The 19,994-nt window shown below is 45.0% G+C and overlaps 1 protein-coding gene across 1 annotated transcript in view; it reads left to right on the top strand.

The window, feature by feature from the left end:
* Positions 1 to 19,994, top strand: part of LOC119164854 (DNA (cytosine-5)-methyltransferase PliMCI-like) — a 123,718-nt gene continuing 103,724 nt past the window's right edge. The window contains exon 1 of the mRNA XM_037417056.2: positions 1 to 125. The gene's annotated coding sequence lies outside the window, so the exon portion shown is untranslated. The remainder of the gene's footprint in view (positions 126 to 19,994) is intronic.

Here is a 19,994-nt window from a genome sequence, read left to right as displayed (position 1 = left end):
AACCGAGTGACTTTCGCGCCACATTTCCCGCTCTTCAGCTCGCACTGTGGAGCTCGCATTATTCTGAATCCGGATTTGAAAGCAGTGATCCGCGCAGGATTCGACAAGCGTCGTCAGACGTAACGGTGAGTGATGGAAACGTTCTGCAATTGATCGCCATCGTCGTCTGCTTCGTTTGTTGACGGTTATTTTGGTTGGCCGCGAGCTCTTGAACCCGCTTTGCTCGCCTCGGGACCGCGCCGGAAGATGAGAGGCATGAAAGCGTGCGTTGATTGCCGCGATGGAGTACTTGTGTCGACGATCTTAATCGCGCATTGAAACGTTGCTGGTAGTCCAGGAGAGTTGCTTGTTGGGAAAGTTGGTACTTACTTGGTTAACTACAAAGAGAAAAAAGCACGGACTTGGGAGTACGGACTCCGAAATAAACGTCAGTTAGTACCACGACTCTGCTCTCTGTCTCTGCCGCTCTGCCTTTTGCCGATTTCGACGTTTTGTGGCTTCTTTTGTAGTTCAATAAGTCGCTGGTACTGCGTCGCTGTGTACCTGGCATGGTGCTCGTAGCGTAAGTTAGTTGGTTTTAAGCGATAAACAAGGCAAGGTGGTGTATGAGGAGTAATTAAGTGGCGTTGACGTATCGGCGCACGTTGCGACAGCTGCATCGTGGAGCTCTGTTCGTTATATTTATGTAACCACCTCTTCTAGCTCAGCATTATGTAACCGACATTTAAAACCGGTGAATTGTCCTTGTCTTTGGCATAAGTGCACCAGTACCATGCTTCATTGTCGAAATACCTTATGTTAAAGAATTAAAAAAAGCAAATGTGTACAATCACATTTTAAATGCAGTGAGTGCGCAAGTGTATTGGTGGCGCTAGGAGCGTGACACATTGTCTTCGACAGCTTATTGAATGAAAAGGGTGACGTCTACAGAATAAAACATCACGATATCTTCCAGGCACCAAGTTTGACGACCACTTGCGCCGTGGTGTTTGTTCATTGTCTACACGCTTCTTGGTTTACGGTGGCGCGGTCGGAACATTCGTTATACTTTTTTTTTTCTTGTACCTAACCACTAAGTTGGCGGGACCCGTAGAGTCGGCCATAAACTATTACGGCACTGACAGTTAACGGCCGTTTCGCTCTATTTATGAGTGCAATGGTGATGTGAAATCGTGCGCGTGCACGATGTCTATTATTTGTGAATCGTTCGTAATACTTGAACATACAAACAAAACCGCGCTCGGCCGTGCTAGATTGAACGCAAAGAAGGGTTCGATCCGGCTCGCACTTGTCGCGAGACGTGTTTGTGCTGCAGCCCTTCTCGACCATTGAAGAGCACGTCTATGTGTCTCATTTTGCGCCCCGCCGTCTTCAAGCGGCGAGCGCTGCTAGCGTCGAGCTTGCGCAGCGTCAAAATTTCCTTCCTTTTAACAGAAATTGTGCACGATTTCGCAACACACCGAAGTCGAATTCGCACAGCAGCTTTTCTTGACCAAGGCCCCGGTATTCAAAAAAAAAAAAAAAGTCAAACCAAGTAACGTCTCCTCGAGCTGGCTGGCGCCTGGACAAAAGGCGCGCCCCATCGCAGCCGCGCACATAATTGTGTGGTATTTCTTTTCTTTCACTTTTTTTTACATTGTGCCGAAATAATCCCGCCAAGTCAAAACAAGGTAATCCTATTTCCGCAGCCTGGATAATCTTAAGGTATTGACGTGTATTATTGACCGCCGGCTTCTTTGCCAATCCCCCTCAGTGGATGAGAGCCACGAAAAAGGATCAAGCAAGCAAGCAATGGATGCGCCGCTTTCGGTTGTGCTGAAGCACGGTTTTCTTAAAATCAAGTACCTCAAAAGCTTCTTCAGCCCATCTACGCTTCGGAAAGGGAGGAAGCTCAGCAAAGGTGAACTACTTGTACGACGTAAAAGAAATTTCGGCCGTTATTCCAGCGCGCTGCAACTCGCAAGTACAGCGGTCGTCGTATGACTTCGAGTTTGAGGTAAGTACACCAAAGTCGGTATTGGTCTGCCGCACAAATTAAATTTTGGTTATGTACGTACACATTGTCAAAGCGATGAAGTGCACACATGATAAACTCGGCTAACTGCGTAGATTACGATCAATCGTTCAGAGCTTGTTTTATCGGGAGGGGGGGGGGGCGAATGGCCCCAGTGACCTTTGCATTTTTTTCGCTTCAGCTCTGGCGTCCTGTGCGTTCTGCCGTTTTATTCGACGAGTCTTCGAATGTTCAATTTACGGCTGTATTCCGTATGCACTTACTAAATAGTTACACCTGCGCGCAAGTTCGCTTTCGTGGGGCACAACTGATGAAAGGCATTGCAAATCTTAAGGTGGTCGCGAACATTATTTCTATGCGGTGCATGTGCTAGCATTATTTATTGAAGTGCCAGAACTTGAACCCGTGAGAATGTACGTGCGGGATGAGGCGTGGTGACTGAAAAAAAAAAAATAATAGAGAGGGCGCAATGCGCGCGATGTTTATCGCGCGTATTATAATTTACCGTTAGCTTCTTACTCACACGAATGGTGCTGCGGTCAGAGACATGTGCTGACCTTCATAGCCCGTGCGATTGTGTCTAGCTCGAAACAGTCCTGAATGAACTGAAGTAACTGCAGGGGACTCTCTGAGAGAGATGAATATCTCCTAACGCGAAGAGTGCATAATTAAAAAAAAAACGCATTTACTGTTTGATCTTCTGTTAGCAGTGGGTATATACAGAAGCAGGAGTTAACAGCTTGTGAAGATCCCTCAAAGCACAATTAATTAGTATGTCTATAGTTTTAAACCTTTCAGGCTCGAATCTTTTCGCGCAATGCAGTCCAGAAGTGTGTCATTTCTTTATTGTTCAAACAACTTGTTCAAAAGATTCTGTTGTGGAAGACACTGTCTAAAATTGTTTTGCATGATTGTAAAGTGAAAAAAACAAATCGTTTTTGTTGTTACATAGACTTGCTTTATTCTTCGGCAATGTCTATAGAAAAATACTTTTCTATTTTTTATAAAATTAAATTACGCATTGTGCTAAACATGGCCCACAGATTAAAGTAAGCACACCAAAGTACTTTTCCCGTAAAAAAAAAAGAAAGAAAGAAATGTTTTGCTCTACCACACTGCGGAGTATCACTTTTGATCCGATCCGTCTCCCCGAGCACACTTTCGAGATCTCGCTTATTCAAGATTATCTGAGTCTGAACTCGTGTATGTAAATCCTCATTACACAAACCTATATCCATTTAATCAGATCCGGCACATGGGGAATAGTTCTCATCGGAATCGCAAGAATCACAGCTCGCACCTTCGTAGCGCAAGCAAACTGCGTGGGTGAGTGCAAGCAAGAAAACTGTGCGGTTATCTGCCCAGTCTCAAATATATATATATATATATATATATTACCAGCATACTTGACAAAAGTGGGTTATGTGCCTGCAGGCAGTGAGTTGTGTCTTGCATGTTACGTACATCTCTTTATAATCTACCGACGTCTCTTTGCAGCTCACCTGCGATCGTTGCATTGCAACTGCGAAACGCACCTGCAAGGCTGGATCCAGTGGCACATGCAAGCACGCAGCCGCTGTATTCATGTGCATAAATGAAGTGCAGCCGACTTCATGCACAGAGCAGCCACAGGCACGGGGCCATCCGTCAAAGCCAGGCATTGATGCCAAGGAGTCTATTAAGGAAGTATTTGGTCGTAAGTTCCTCCTGTATTTTTTTTAATGTTCACTAGGCAGGTCCTTTCCACTTTGTTGCGGAAAATTTATGCATGGCCTTTTTGAACCAGGTGACAAAGAGGTGTTCTTAGGTGGATCAAGACCAAGCAGAACATCACCTTCATATGCATGGGACCACTTTCCTGCAATTGTGTCACCACACAATCAAATACAAGAGCTTGCTGCCCTCAATATGGTTGACAAAGAAGTGAAGTGTGTCCTTGATAGTTTACTATAGTGTGTAAGGAATAAGAACTGTCACGCTTGCAAGAAGTTTGCTCTTGGGACAGCAGTATGCCTTTTTACAGTGTGATGACTTCTCAGCCTAAAACACCAACCACAATCAGGCTTTCACGCTACCAACAAGTGGATCGCATGCCAGTTGCAGAGCGAGACTTCTCCAATGTGATGTGCAGTCAGAAAGGTGCTGAAGAAATTACTCTAAGCACAGTGAAACAAGCAAGATGTGAAAGGTATACCTCCTCATGTTCTTCTCTTAGCAAATTGTAGTAAAGATAATTTTTGAGCTTTTTTTTCTATCGGAGATTGTGGGGATGCAAAAAAGAAAGTTTCAATTTCAAGGCCTTTACGTAGGATAGGTGGCACAAGGAGCAGAGAATGCGTTTGTCGAGCTCAATTGACCATATAGTCGTGGCTCATAGGCTGCCACTTGAGATTCTTGGACAACAACTTCTCTCCAGAAAGCCTTTCAGTGGGAAGGCACTTTGGCATGGTAACACAAATGATCAGCATATTCACTATAGTTTGCGCAAGCTCACGCCTACAAAGAATTGCTCTGAACATTATTATTGCTCCTGATTGCTTTTATAATACTTTAGGGATCAGCACAAAACCTGAGGCAAGGAAAGCTATTGAACAGAAAGCTCCTATGTCAGTTGTTGAGGTGAGTTAAGCATGTGGAGATTTCCTTCTCATGGTAGATGTTAAAATATTTCAGAAATATATCCTAGCAAACTAGATTTTACTGTAATTTTATATCTTTGAATGTTTCATAAAGCAGCTGTACCAAACAAAAATGTGTTGTATAACATAAGTAACCTTGACTTGTAGTTATATGAAAAACTGTGTTTCAAATGGCATATGTATATGAGTTTTTTGTAATGTGACACAGTTAGTAGAGGTTACATTAGGGGACTTGATGACATCTCGACCTAAGCAGCTGTGTCAATTGATTTTCATCCAACACATCTTGGCTCAAGCAGTAACTGTGTGTTTGCACATATGTTCTGCAAGCATAGATTGGCAAAAAACAGGTGGAACTTACTTAGACTGACTCAAGAAATATATCTTGCACCACTCAGACTCAAAATCAACAAAATATTGCTCTTCGTTCTCACTCAAACTCAGACTCCCAACTCTATCTGAACCGTGAGTCGTTAGACAGGTTCAAAACACAATACCTACTCCCTTCTTCCTGATCTTGTCCTTCTCTTTCTTTCTCTGCAGTTCACAATGGTTCAAGTCAACTTTTATAGCTTGCATGCTATTAAACCAATGTGATCAAATTGGCGCCTCTGCAAAACAGTCCAAGTAAGTATGCCGTATTCACATTTCAACATGCTCAAAACATGGAAATTTTTTTCTGAATACATTTGCTTCAGTAATGGTTCCCCAAGCAGTTTTTGTCACATGACGATATAAACAAGGACAGATTTGGCCATGAAGGTATTATACAGAAAGTAGACTCTTATTTTGGAAGGCTCATTACTGATAGTAGGTGCAGTATTTTTTCAGTCACAGTGAAATTATAAGATTAAGAGAGTTCATGCCTTGCAAAAATATTGTTATGTGAAGGTACACGCGATACTAGGCGTTTCAAGATATATTTACACCACGCCAACTCGCAAGCCAAGATGGAGAACAAGAGCTGAAGATGATGATCCTTCTTACCCTGGTGCATACCCACAAAAGGGGCCCTACACCAATATCATGCCGTCTTTCTCCGCGCCTATCTGACCGCTTTTGTAGGACATTGTCTCATAACATAACCCCCGGGTGCTGAAGCACCGTCTCGGTGCTTTCTATGATGTTGCCGAGTGGTAAAGCTTAAGGCGAGATACATGAACAATGTCTGTAGATAGTGAAGGGGAGGAGGAGGAAGACTCGAGCGGGGCTATCTTGTAGGTCACACCTGTCACCCGGCGCAATACGCGGTAGAGTCCCGAGTAGCGGGAAAGCAGTTTTTCAGAAAGTCCAACGCGCCTGGTCGGAGCCCACAATAGCACAAGAGAACCCGGAGTAAAGGAAACTTGGCGATGATGGGAGTTGTAACGGTGCCGCTGCTGATCTTGGGATGCTAAGAGGTGCTGACGGGCAACTTCTCGTGCTTTTCGAGCTATGGTGATAGCATCGCGGGCGTATTCGGTCGTTGAGTCGACAGCTGTCGGAAAGACGGTGTTGAACCGTAAAGTTGGATCACGGCCAAACACGAGATAGAAAGGTGAAAAACCAGCTGCATCGGGGGTGTGAGGAATTATAGGCGAACGTAACGAAGGGCAATGCAACGTCCCAGTCCTGGTGGTCGGACGATACGTCCATGGCAAGCATATCGGTCAAAGTCCGGTTGAATCGCTCAGTCAGTTCGTTAGTTTGCGGGTGGTAAGCTGTCGTAAATTTATGTTTTGTCTCGCAGGAGCGAAGCAGGTCGTCGATTACTCGGGAAAGGAAATAGCGCCCACGATCTGTAGAGTTAGCGTGGTGCGCCATGATGAAGTATGACGTCGTGCAGAAGGAAATCGGCAACGTCTGTGGCACAGCTGGTTGGTAGAGCCCGTGCAATGATCATGCTCGCACGTAAGTGGGAAGGTACCACAAGGAGCAGTTCGTGTCCATCAGGGCAGACGTTGTAACGGTACAATGTGCCATCCTTGAGCACGAACAATTGAGTAGACGGATCAGGTGCTGCAGAATGAAGCTTCTCGATAATGTTACGTAAGACATAATCTCGGCGCTGTTCCTCCCGGATGTTGCTTAAAGCGGAGAGAGACAGGACACATGACGCTTCATCGAATGCCTCAGGTAGATCCACTGGATTCCGAGATAAGCAGTCAGCGTCATGGTGTAAACGGCCAAATTTGTAGGACACCGAGTAGTTATACTCTTGGAGTCGTAATGCCCATCGACCGAGGCGCCCAGTGGGGTCCTTCAAGGATGCGAGCCAGCAAAGTGCGGGCTGATCGGTTGCGACGCTGAAATGTTGACCGTGTAAATAGGGCCGAAATTTTGCTACTGCCCAGACGAGAGTAAGGCAATCCCTTTCGGTGATTGAGTAGTTCCTTTCCGCCTGTGAGAGGAGACGGCTGGCATAGGCGATAACGTGGGCGCAGCCGCTTTGATGCTGGACCAAAACAGCACCAATTCCGTGGCCACTGGCATCGGTGCGGACTTTTGTAGGGGCGGCGTTGTCAAAATGGGCCAGAACAGGTGGTTCTGTTAGCAATGCAATAAGTGTAGAGAACGCCGTAGCCTGAGCAGCACCCCATGTGAATGAGACATCTTTTCTCGGTAAGTTTGTGAGAGGACGGGCTACTTCCGCATAATTGTTCACAAAGCGTTGAAAGTACGAGCACAGATCGAAAAAGCTGCATACTTCCTTGGTGCAAGCCGGAATGGGGAAGTTCCGCACGGCTCGGACTTTATCGGGATCAGGGTGTACACCAGAGGAGTCGACAAGGTGGCCCAACATGGTTAGTTGCTGGTGTCAGAAGTGGCACTTTGACGAGTTCAGTTGGAGACCGGCATTGCGAAAAACAGCCAGTATTGAGGATAGGCGGTCTAGGTGGGTCTCAAAGGTTGGTGAAAAGAGGATAACGTCGTCAAAGTAACATAGACAAATTGACCATTTGAGCCCACGCAAAAGAGAGTCTATCATCCGCTCGAAAGTGGCCGGAGCATTGCATAATCCGAAGGGCATGACTTTAAACTCGTAAAGACCATCGGGCGTGACAAAAGCAGTCTTTTCGCGGTCCATGTTGTCGACAGCAATTTGCCAAAACCCTGATCTTAGATCAAGGAACGAAAAATACTTAGCGCCGTAAAGACAATCCAGGGCGTCGTCTATGCGCGACAGCGGGTAGACGTCTTTTTTAGTAATCTTGTTCAGATGTCGGTAGTCAACACAGAATTGCCAAGTGTTGTCCTTCTTTTTGACAAGAACTACAGGGAAAGCCCATGGACTACATGATGGCTCAATTATATCTCTGGCGAGCATTTTGTCGACTTCTGCTTGAATTACGTGACGCTCGTTTATAGATACGCGGTATGGCCGCCGATGGACAGGGGAGGCATCGCCGGTGTCAATGCCATGCTTTACAGCAGTGGTTTGACCAAGCGGACAATCACAAAAGTCAAATACGTCCCACTATGACTCAAGGACATGAAGGAGTGCGTCACCTTGATGCGGCAAAAGGTCTGGCGCGATCATTTTTTTAACGTCAGCAGACGGGCTTGCTTGCGAAGATCGAGCATGCGTGTAGCTACAGTGTCCAGCATCGTTCGAAGATAGAGCTGAGATGGCGCATTCTTCAAAGGGAGTCAGCATGGCGAGGGCAATTCCACGCGGGAGCACTTGTGGACACAGAGCAAGGTTGAACACCGGAATGAAGGCCGGGTTTGTGCGTGACTGAATAACAGTGTGTGGTAAGGTAACACTGTGAGTCAAAAGAGTGGATGTAATGGGCGTGAGCACGTAGTCGCCATCGGATACAGGTGGTGAGGGCATTACGGTGATGCAGGTCACAGTTTGTGGTGACAAACGGACATCCTCAGTAGAGCACATATGGGCTTGGGGTGGACTGGGCGGATCAATCGGACACGGTAGGTCAAGTTGCACAGTACCAGCTGAACAGTCGATTAGGGCTAAATAAGTGGACAAAAAGTCAAGACCGAGGATCACATCATTGGTGCAGTGACAGGGAACGGGGAAGAAAACTGAAGTTTGGCGGCCGGCGATAGTGACGCATGCTGTACAGACGCCAATAACAGAAGCCGTACCATCATCAGCAACACGAACACTGCGTGAAGGGGCTGGAGTAAGGACTTTCTTCAAGCGGTTACGAATGTGCAAGCTTATCACAGAAATATGGGCGCCAGTGTCCACCAATGCTTTAACAGATAAACCGTCTACTTCAACGTCGATCAGGTTCTGATTGTTCGGCAGCGTCAACAGAGGAATTGGAGAGCAAGTCGTATCAGCAGCGTCACCTCCAGGAGCTGCAGCCATTAGTTTTCCGAGGAAAACCGCCAGGCAGTGGATGGGGGACGGGGAACGGGGTGGTGGTGGAGACCGGGAAAATCTACGTCGAGGTGAACGACTGTACTGGGCAGTGGTCATAGTGGTCGGGTCGTAATTAGCTTAGCCATCACGCCGTGGTAGTTCCTGGCGATAGAGATGGGCTGGTGAGTGGAGGTTGGAGAAGCTTCAGTTTGCCCGATATGGTGAGGTCCACGTGCTCCAGCAATGGCGGGAAATGTGTCCCACTCGTTCACATCGAAAGCAAATCGGCCTGTTGTCAGGCGTCCTCCACGCATTTGGGTCACGGTTACGCGGAGCAGGGCAGCGATAATGCTATGGGTGGCTGGAGGTAGATGAACTGACAGCGTCGGGACGGTGCATAGAACAGACTGTGTGAATACCCGCGTTGGCTAGTTCTTGGCAAACAACAGTCTGTATTAGCGATATGGTCGGCTGAGGATCACTCGGTGCTAGTGCTCTCAAGGGTGCGGGTGATATGGCCTCGATTTCGCGGTGTACGATTCTCGTGATGACCACCAGAGTAGTGTCAATTAGGCTGGGTCGCTATACGAAGATCCTCGCAAGTTGACGTTGCAGCAGTGTTGGGGAGGCGCGTAAAGTGGTGGGCAATACGACGACTTTTAGCCTCTTGAAAGCATTGCCACTCCAAGATAACATCTTGCACGATGGAACAGCCTTTGCGCACAAGGAGGTTAAATGCATCGTCTGCGATGCCCTTGAGCATGTGCGCTATCATGTCTGCTTCAGCCACGGTTCGGTCAACTTTACGGCAAAGGGTCAGCACATCTTGTATATACGCCAGGTAAGATTCCACGGACGTCTGAACACGTGTGCCAGGTTCTTTCTTAGCTGCCTGCCTGCAGCCGGCAGATTGACCAAACAACTCGCGTAACTTGGTCTTGCATACATCCCAGCTCGTGATCGCATCCACGTTGTTATTAAACCATGCCTTGGCCGTTCCTTGCAAATAAAAGGTGACGTTTGCCAGCATCAAGGTTGGGTCCCACCTGTGATTTTCGCTGACGAGCTCGTAGAGTTTAAGCCACTCATCCACGTCCTCGCCTTCCGTTCCCGAAAAGTTGCCGGGATCGCGGGGTGGAGCTGCCATGAAAAAAAGAGGGGAGGTCGGCGCCGTTGATGCATTGGGCGCGGCAGTTGACCAAGCGTTGCTGCCGGTGGACATGTTGGAAGCAGTGACTAGGCGTCCGCTGCGTAACTCCGTCGTGCATTGTACCAAGCACCTTCACCAAACGTTACGTGAAGGTACACGCGGTACTAGGCGTTTCAAGATATATTTACACCATGCCAACGCGCAAGCCAAGATGGAGAACAAGAGCTGAAGATGATGATCCTTCTTACCCTGGCGCATACCCGCAAAGGGGGCCCTACACCAAAATCATATCGTCTTTCTCCGCGCCTATTTAACCGCTTTTGTGGGACATTGTCTCATAACAATATATAATACAGTGTTCCTTCATTATTTTCTAATTTTATTTTAAGATTGACTCAGAGTAGGGATAGCTGTGCTACAAGTGAGCAGGAATTTTTGTGGCTCCATTTCTGCTTATTGCTTTTTCACTGAGAATAAAATAGGAGTATGTATGGAAAGTTGCGGTATGGTGTGAGATTTAAATGCAGGTCGGACTAACTGTGAGCCTGAAGCAGGCGTGCCTGTGTGCCAGCCCTGATGGACTGTTCAAGAGTGGCGACGAAACTGTGCTTGAGATAAAGTGTCCTTTCTCGAGAAAAGACAACATGCTGATTCATGCTGACAATAAAATCAGCTTTGTTAACTACATCCTTTATATAGGCGGTAAGCTTAGGCTGAAGAAACGTCACCAGTATTATACCCATGTTCAAGTCGCAATGTATGCGACAAATACCGTATAAAGCGGACTATAGGTCGAGTGGGAATATAGGTCGACTCCCCAAGTTCAGGTTACCGAAAAAGAAAAAAAAGGAAAACAACCCAAAACTGCCAAACCACATTTATTTGCGAATTGGGCGCACCCCATCCCTATTTGTCGGAGCTCCCCTCTACCACCATCGCAACTGTCGCTTTGTCGCATTGTCGCACCATCGCATTGTCTTGCGTTTGAAAATGACGAAGGGCGGAAGCTTTCTACCATCTGCCGTGCATGCCAGCGTGATGGTGCAGCGCAAGTGCTCGTTGCCAGTGGACAGCAGCTTCACATCCTTGGCGCCGCGCTGCGTGATCGTGGTCGACGAAGGCATGTCGAACCACACGGGGGTCTCATCGGCGTTGTCAATCTGCCCCATCATGTAGTTGTTCTGCTCCCGAAGCCGGTTTAGAAAGCGCTGAAAGTTTATGAGCTTGTCCTCGAACTCCTCCGGCAACTTTTGACAGATGGATGTGCTCCGCCAGAGAGAAAATCCTTTGTGTCGCTTAAATCGACGCAGAAGAGTTCGGTGCACGAAACTCTTCTCTCGTGAGCCCAGCTTCCAGAGCGAGTTCCACGGCTTTCTTGCGAATGGTATCCACGGTCACTGGCAGCGAGCGCGCACAAACTTCCCGCACAAAGTCCGCTAGCTTATCCTCGAGCTGCGGATGACCAGCACTTCATCCACGAAACGACATTTTTCGAGGATTGCACATCTGCAGCTTCCCTTTATGCGCCCTCCAATAGCGCACTCTTTTTTCTGATACACCAAAGTGGCATTGAGCAGCCATATTCCTGTTCGCTTCTGTGAACTTAACATCTAGTTTAAACGCAGCCGAGTACTGCCTCCTTGCACTGCTAGACATATTCAGTGAACGAAAAAAAAGGCCACTAAAAATGCAGCGCAATGTCAAGCGAAGCGAAAACTCGGAACAGATCAGAAGCAAGTCACGAACACAAAGAAAACAGACTGCGATTGGATTTGGATGCGGATATGGCCGCGTCTGGCTTCACAAGCACATGCAAGCCATATGTTGCCAGACAGCGTTGCACTTTCGGCTAGACACCGCTATATAAGACGAGGAGCGACTTTAGCTTATTATTTTATTTAAAAATCTCGACTTATATTCCGGTTTATACGGTACAGGCCGATGCTTCTTTTTTAAATTCAAAGCATTTCTTAGCAAACTTCGGTGAATTTTAGAGTATCTATCTATCTATCTATCTATCTATCTATCTATCTATCTATCTATCTATCTATCTATCTATCTATCTATCTATCTATCCGCCTTTGACTTTTAGCTCTCCGGGCCGTTTTGATAATGGTATCGGTACTAAACTTGGTATGGCATAACATAACTGTATGAAGAACATATTTGGCTTGTCATAATATGAAAATCGTGATATTTATGTCATGAATGTCATGATATACATTTCATGGTCCGGCAGCTCTTGCGGTGGTTTCGTTCACATGGCATGTTGCAAAACTAGTATGGTATGGCATGATTGCATGGTGAACACAAGCGACAGACCCTAACATGAAAATTCTTACATGCGTGTCATGTAACAACATGACTACATGCCACGCTCATGATGCGCTCACAGCCGTTTCGCTAGCGTCCGTAGCAAACTTGGTATTACAGTACGTGAATGGATGACGAATGTATGTGACTGGTGCAAATATGATAATCATGAGATGCGTGTCATGTAACAACATGACAACATACCTCGCTCATAGCGTGCTCACGGTCGTTTCGCTAGCTCCACATATAATAAATTTGGTATCTAGTCGTGAATAGATGACGAAAGTAAATGACACATCCAAACTTGATAATCATGACGCAGAAGTCATGTACAGCATCATTTACCTCCACCTCGTAACATTGTGCTGATTTTAAAGTGACATATCAACACTTCTCCTTCGTGCTTTGCATATCATCGATTCACACTGTACGTGGGATCTGCCAATTTTTTTGTGTACTCATCTGTGCAAAGCATTGTGATTGTTGTACAGCGAGATGAAGCATTTCTTGCACAGTCTATAGCTGTTCTTCAACACTTTTATTTCAGCTTTTACATTAAGGAACTACTTCGTGCATAATCATCGATTACCGTGACACAATGCAGCTGAAGATAAGTCTTGTAAAAAAATTTTTGCAAGATGGAGCTGAGCAAATACTGTTGTGCTGTCCTCTATGTTTGTTTATGCATATTTTTGGAGAGATTTTGAGGACAGAGTGATTTATTTGTGGCTTCCCAATTGTACTTTGATATGAAGAAGTGATTGATTGCTTTTGTATTGTTTCTACAAAATATGTTTTTACCATAAAATTTTTACTTTGTAGGAGGCATCATGAAAGCACAGCACTGTGTAAAGCATTTGTTTATGGTAATAACTTGCAGTGGTAAATTTGCCTATCTTTTACCTATCTTTTACATTTACCTATCTTTTAAATTTATCTAGTTCTGCTCTTAATACTACAACTGTTGTTGCTTTTAATGGAGTTTCTTGATGTGTCAGTTCTTTTCTTGAATGTTTATTTGGAGTTGCAATCACTAGATAGTTGTTCGTTTTCATGTAGAGTGCATGCATGTATACATTGTGCAGCCTGCATGCTGCGCAATTTATTTATTCTGTAAGTTTGTTTGCCTGCGAACTTAGTCTGTTCACCTCTCCAGAGTCTAGTAAAATACGCACAATTTAGCAACAACAGTCTTCCGGCTGTGTTGACGCTGTTATCGTGTGCTTAATATTGAATATTGGACTGATGCTGTTGCTCTCAAACTTCAATTGTGAACATGTCAATAAATTCTTCTATTTGCCAGCTTGCTTTAGTTTCAATGTATAAATATGAATTCACAACACGGCGTTATATGTTATAAGTCCGGTGTTTATATGGATCATGCAGCATGGATATGATAGCAGCACAGAAACAGCAGAACACACAATTTTTTGTCTTCGCTAAGTTCACCTTGCCTGCCACAATGATTTGATGCTAAGTAGCTCAGTAAAATTTGATAATACATATAATAAAGCAATTCGTGATAAGTACAGTTCATATGGTGTTATTGAATACTGTGGGGGTATCGTGTCTGCGTACGCCTACTGTGCCTACTGTGTACGCCTACTCCTTTTCAGTGACACTTGTTTACTAAGAAATGAAATGTTTATTAAGCCAAATGCACTCAATCAAAAATGTTGAAATATACAGTGGTCTAAAATGATGAAAGGCAACAAGTTCCATCAAGTGTTACACAGCTGTGGCATTGATTTTAACCTAATACTTATTTTACAAACTGAAATAAAGAAAAACAAATGATACTCAGAATTCGGATACTGGCATTGCTACTGCGGTTTAGGACAAGTTCTTACCCTGTCACGGTGGTGTAGGGGTTAAGGTACCTGACTATGGACCCACAGGTCGTAAAATCGACTCTTGACCATATTTTCAATAGACGCGAAAATGCTTGAGGCTTGTTTGTGTACTAAATATGCTAAACTTGTTAATTTTGGTGCAAAGCTAAAAAGATGAAAAAAAAGATGAAAGAAAGAAACACTGGAGTGCCGATTTGCTCTCCATTGTATCTTTTTTTCATCTTTTTTCATGTTTTTAGCTTTGTGCCAAAATTAACATGCTTAGCAAATTCAGGAACCAGCTCGCCGAAGCAACAAGTTATCCTTGAGCTTATTGTACTTGGATTTAGGTGCATGTTGGAAAGCCCCGGGTAGTCAAAATATCCCAAATGCTCCATTACAGCATCTCTCATAATCCTATCGGGGTCTTGGGATGTTAAATTGCGGCAATTAATATTATAACAAGTTCTTAAAAAATCTGAAACCTAAAAAAAATAGCAATGAGGAAAGAAGACGTAGACAAGCTTCAGAGTCACTGTTTATATATAAAAGCTTTGCCAAGGGCAATGAGATGCAGAAAAGGTGACAAGCAAGTAAACCGCAACAATTATCACAAGTTCTTCAAGAATTGAAAACGTAGAATACATAGCAATGAACGAACAGGGCATAAACAAGCTGCAAAGAGGCTGCATGTTTTATATACATAAAAAGTTTGCCAAGGAATAAAGCATTGTCCAAAAAGGACAAACAAAATATTTATAGTGTGCATGTAGCCACTGCATGGCTTTTAATTATAAACTATTCATTCGTACAAAATCATGGGTAGCTATAGGTTTGCCAAAATACAATACATATGAAAGATCGTACCCATTACAGGAATCAGTGTTATTGGTATTCGGCATAAAATGTTTTATGCTTAATTCTCTTAATTGCTCGCTCAACATGTATTCGGACCGAAGCAACTGAGCAAGTCTCTTCCATTTCCTCAGGTGTGAAGAGAATATTACGTCCTGCTGAAAAAGGTGGCATAATAAGGATTACTCCTCTATCAGCAATGGAAGTTCTTATGCCTGGGAAGCCACTGTCAGCCAAAATTGTGTCTTCAGGTTGAACAATATCGAGAAACTTGGAGTCTAATGTTATATATGTATCTGAACATCTGCCATCATATGGCTTGGATTTGAGAAGAACCATTCCGTTTGGGATGATAGCAAGAAGAAACTTCAGTGTGCTGCAAGTTCCTTTGTATGGAAAGTAGAGCACGTGTTGCTGCCTGATTTCAGTTGGGGTTTCAGTTTTCATTTCTGTGCAGTCAATTATGAGAGCGCACTGAGGGTAATTTTCCTTAAAATAAAATGGCTACAACAACATTATGTCAGTTATTGGTGGTTTGTAGACCCAAGCATTTGTGATTTCAGCGAGTGTGTAAAGCACTGTGTGAAATGTACGAGAAGCAGTTTTTTCGTGTACACCAAAAAGAGTTGCAACTGCCGAGAATGAAATACCCAGCTTTGTTTTCATTAAAACTATGAGCAGCTTGTTTTCAACAGTCACATCACTGCTTCTGTCCCTCACTGTGGGCAACAAACCAAGCAGCAATCCAAACACATTGCCACCGACACCACAAAGACTTCTTAGAGCATCTGGGCTTCCTATAATGCTGTGATAGCCAGAAAAAAAAAAACATGTTCTGGTGCTGGGGCCAACTGCAAGAACACTCCTTGCAATGACCCTTCTCTTGAGTCACAACACCTCCAGATTCTGTTGTAGCAGCTTCAACTTCAAGGATGAAGCACAGGATCATCACCTTCTTCTGTGATGACATGTTATAATGCTCTGAATAAGCGGGCAAGGAAAGATAAACATAAATTGGAGTTGCATGTGTTTAAAATCCCCACAACTGACAACAAGCACATCATAATTCTGGCAAACTTGCATCTTGTATGTCAGCTTCAACATGTTCTTCCGCTGTACAGAAGCTTGGTACAGTGCTGTCTGCACTCTCAGAAGCTGTCGAGGGATCTCTTCTTTGCACTGTTGTAGGTGCAACATCCGCCTGGTTTCTTTTTTGCCATCTGAAAGTAAAAAAGCCGATGCATTTGTATGACACACACAGATAAGAAATAAATGTTTCTATGGATTTTTCAGTAAAATTCGAACGTCTTCCAGCTTATTGCGAAGTATTCCATACTCGAAAAACGGCAGTGACAGGCGACTGCTTAAAGCGCGCTAACACGGTCCGAGAAAAAAAAAAAAGAATCTTCGGTGAGCACTCCGCATGCGATGTTATCAGCTCAGTAAGTTGCGCGGCAGCCTTTTGTAGTCTCCACTAATTAAGCTTCGCGCGGCGGTGTTATATCTGTTCGTGGTGCGGCAGTAAACGAACGAGTTTGTGTCCTCTCGGTGGAGAACCCGCACACGCGCGATGTAATTGTGTGATCTGCGAAACCAGCTGCATGCCTTACGGACAGCTGTTTTGGCGTCTCTGGGTCAGTAAGCAATGGTGTCCTTTAACCACGTTATTCAAGGCAGGAAACATCGTTCGAACACAAATGAAAGAATAAGTGTCATGCAGCTAGTACATGCATCCGTGCGCCACATCTTTCTGTATCGCAGGAGTGTCAGCACCGCTCAGTAATATTGAACGTTTCGCAGACGCTTCAAACGTATTCGCACCCCCGCTCGTGCACACACACAGAAATAACTAGTAAAGAGTTCAAATAAAAGTTTGCGGTCAGTGACCAAGTCTGGGTGAAAACATGGAGGCGTTTAATTAACTGTCGTGCTGCTTCCTGTGATCAAGGAATTCGATGCTTGGGTATACCTAAACGTTTCTGTTTTCAGCTTGACTCAGTTGGTCAGTGACCGCATCATAATGCTCTGAAATAACTGTAATGAAAGTTTTTTTTTTTTTACTTGGATGGACGTGCGTTACCTTGCAACTACTCATAATGCTCCAACAGCAGCAACTGTATGCTCAGATTAAAAAAAAACAGGGTCGAAGGGCTCAAAACATGCTGAACAAGGCTCAAGAACAGCATTTTAAATTCACAACGGAGGAACGAAATTGTTGGTTAACCGTACCTGCCAAATCTTTCCGTTCCACTTGTCGAGTCAAGCGGAGACGGACGTCTGTACGGAGGTGGGAAGATTGACGGCACGTAGGCAGGATATAGGTCACCACGTTATTAATTTTTTTGTTGCCAACGAAGTGGCGGTTGCATATCCTTAGGACTCTCGCTTGGTTGCCATTACTCTCCGTCAGGACTGCGAAAAACAATAACAACAGAAAAGCATTATCGCACTTTCTCGTGCGCGAGCAGCTGTGCTGCGGAGAATGAAAGTAATAATATCACTTACCGAACGCGTTGAACGGCCCGTATCCAGTGCTGTCGTCTTTCCGCTTCATACGACTGCGATGGGAAGCGGTAAAAACGGACTTCCTTATCGAGTCTTTCACGTTCGTGGTAGTTAACAACGCAACAGTTCAGTCGACTGCGCCTCATCTTCGTAGCGCGCGGAGCCGGGGCCTCTGGTTTCATTTTCGCCATCGTCTGCGACTGGCGAGAGTTTGTTAACAAATTTTGCTAACTGTTCGGTGGCGCGTCCGACTAGCCGAGAAAAATTTATACCTTGCCTTCTAAGTGTTAAATGTGCAAAGCACGCAATATTACGCTAAATTGTTGTTTCACAATAATTTGTCGCACCTGCTTCCATAGCAAACCAGACAAAGAGTCGGACTTTGCACTACCCAAAACTGCCTCGACAGGTGGCGCTGCGTGTCTTCAAATCTCCAGAGTCGTACGATAGTTATAGCGTGAAAACAGAATGATGACACAGAGACAAGAAGGACACGAGCGCTCGTGTCTCGCGCTATAAGATATGGTCATGTCATACCAACTAGCCCAAAAGTGCCACATTTCCAGAGTCGGACGTCTATTGACAAAGCGCCCAAAGCCACGCGCTACGCCTGCAATATCGGTTATTTGAGTGTGGATTTTAAAAACCGTGCTGAATAGATTCGAATACTGTGTCGTAGAAGCTTAAAGGGACACTAAAGTCAACTATTAAGTCGACGTTGATTGTTGAAATGGCGATCTAGAAACCTCGTAGTGTTACTTTTGTGCCAAGGAAGGGCCTATTTTGAAATAAAATCACGTTTTAGTACTCCGCGTCGGGTTAGCGCACTTTAAATTAACCGCCTCAAGAAGTGGACCGACCGGACCGTCTCACGTCACTGTTGCCGTGCACAACGTTGCCCGGCTTTACTTCGCTAGTAGCAGCATGCCGAAAGCAGCGGGAGCCACAGCAGCAGCAACGGCCATTCATCATTATCCCGCCATTGGCTTCGAGATTGCAAACGCTTTTGTTCCAACTGCGCCCCGCTAGATGGCACCACCGGTCCCGTGTAACCACGCGAAAATATAATTTTTGAACCACTCGCGCCTTTCCCCATGGTAACGTCTGGCGTTTTTTTTTTTTTTTCATGAATCAAACAGAAACGAACAAGCAGCATTTTATTGCGTCTCTTGATGCACGGGATGTTCTTTATTTAGGGCAGTTAGATGGATTACTAGTGATTAATTGTAGGCGGTTCGTCAGAGGTCATCAGTATCATTTAAAGATGTCCTACTGCGGCGCTTGTGTTCTTGTGCATTTACTTTAATTTCTCGGCAAATAGGGCATTGTTGTTGATAGAATAGTCGTTTTAGATGTTGTCATACATTGAGCTTTCACTTTGACGTAAATTGTTATTTGACTTCAGTGTCCCTTTAAGGACATGAATCCAAAGTGAATTGAAGTATCCGTTCGGCACTTGCAAGCTTCAGAGCGCACGGCGGCCGCTTGATAGATTCGAGGTCGGCGAACCGCTTCTAGCAGTACAGCCATGTTTTTCGGACCCATTGTCGGTTCTTCCGCGACGCTGTGGAGTGCCTGTCTGTGCCGACTAAATGTGAGACTTTATGCAATGTCTTACTGACAATTTGGACTTAAGATATGAAAATTTGATGTATACGAAGCACAGTTGCGTTATTTCTTACGCCATTTGCGTTTTATAGCTCGGACAAGCGAGAGCTCTTTCTTCCGTATCATGGAGCCACAACAATTGTTTTCTATGAAAAATGGGTCGCCATGCAGATCGCATTTCCGAAATGCGGAGAACACTAGTAAGTCTACCGTCGAGACTGTTTGTAAAGGTGATGAAGACGAGCAACAGGTTCTGAACGTGGGCATTACATCTCGCTTCGCAAGAACCTGCGCTCGTAGATCGCTTAGCCTTGGCTCTACTGCACGGAACTCTTGAAACGGGGTAGACAAGAAGCGTCGTTCGTGTGTTCGTGCAGCGCATTGCGTACGTGAAACGCTTTCGGCGTCCCTTTTCGACCATGTGCACGTTGTTGTGTGGACGCAACTTTAGGTATACCTCTTGAACCGTGAAAAGTGACCGTTGGCGTTCAACATGAATTGTTTTTATGGTATCACCGTCATCGCAGAGTACGTCACGTATTGCGAAAATATTGACGCAGTGATGGAAGTGCTGCTCCAATTGCTTCAAACTGCTCCAAAAGAGAAATGCTCTTATATGCTGCTCCAGAATGCGATATTTGCTAGTAACTGCTCCAAATTCGCTCCAAAATGGTGTTGGCAAACGAAAAAAAAAAATGAAGCTAAACCATGGGATATCCCGTGGGCCTAAGCGAAACCAAGAGCAAGCTGTATACACTATCATCCT

This window comes from Rhipicephalus microplus, chromosome 9, assembly GCF_043290135.1.
Source record: "Rhipicephalus microplus isolate Deutch F79 chromosome 9, USDA_Rmic, whole genome shotgun sequence".
In the NCBI taxonomy this organism is placed as follows: Eukaryota; Metazoa; Arthropoda; class Arachnida; order Ixodida; family Ixodidae; genus Rhipicephalus; species Rhipicephalus microplus.
This window is presented reverse-complemented; position numbering and strand designations above follow the sequence as displayed.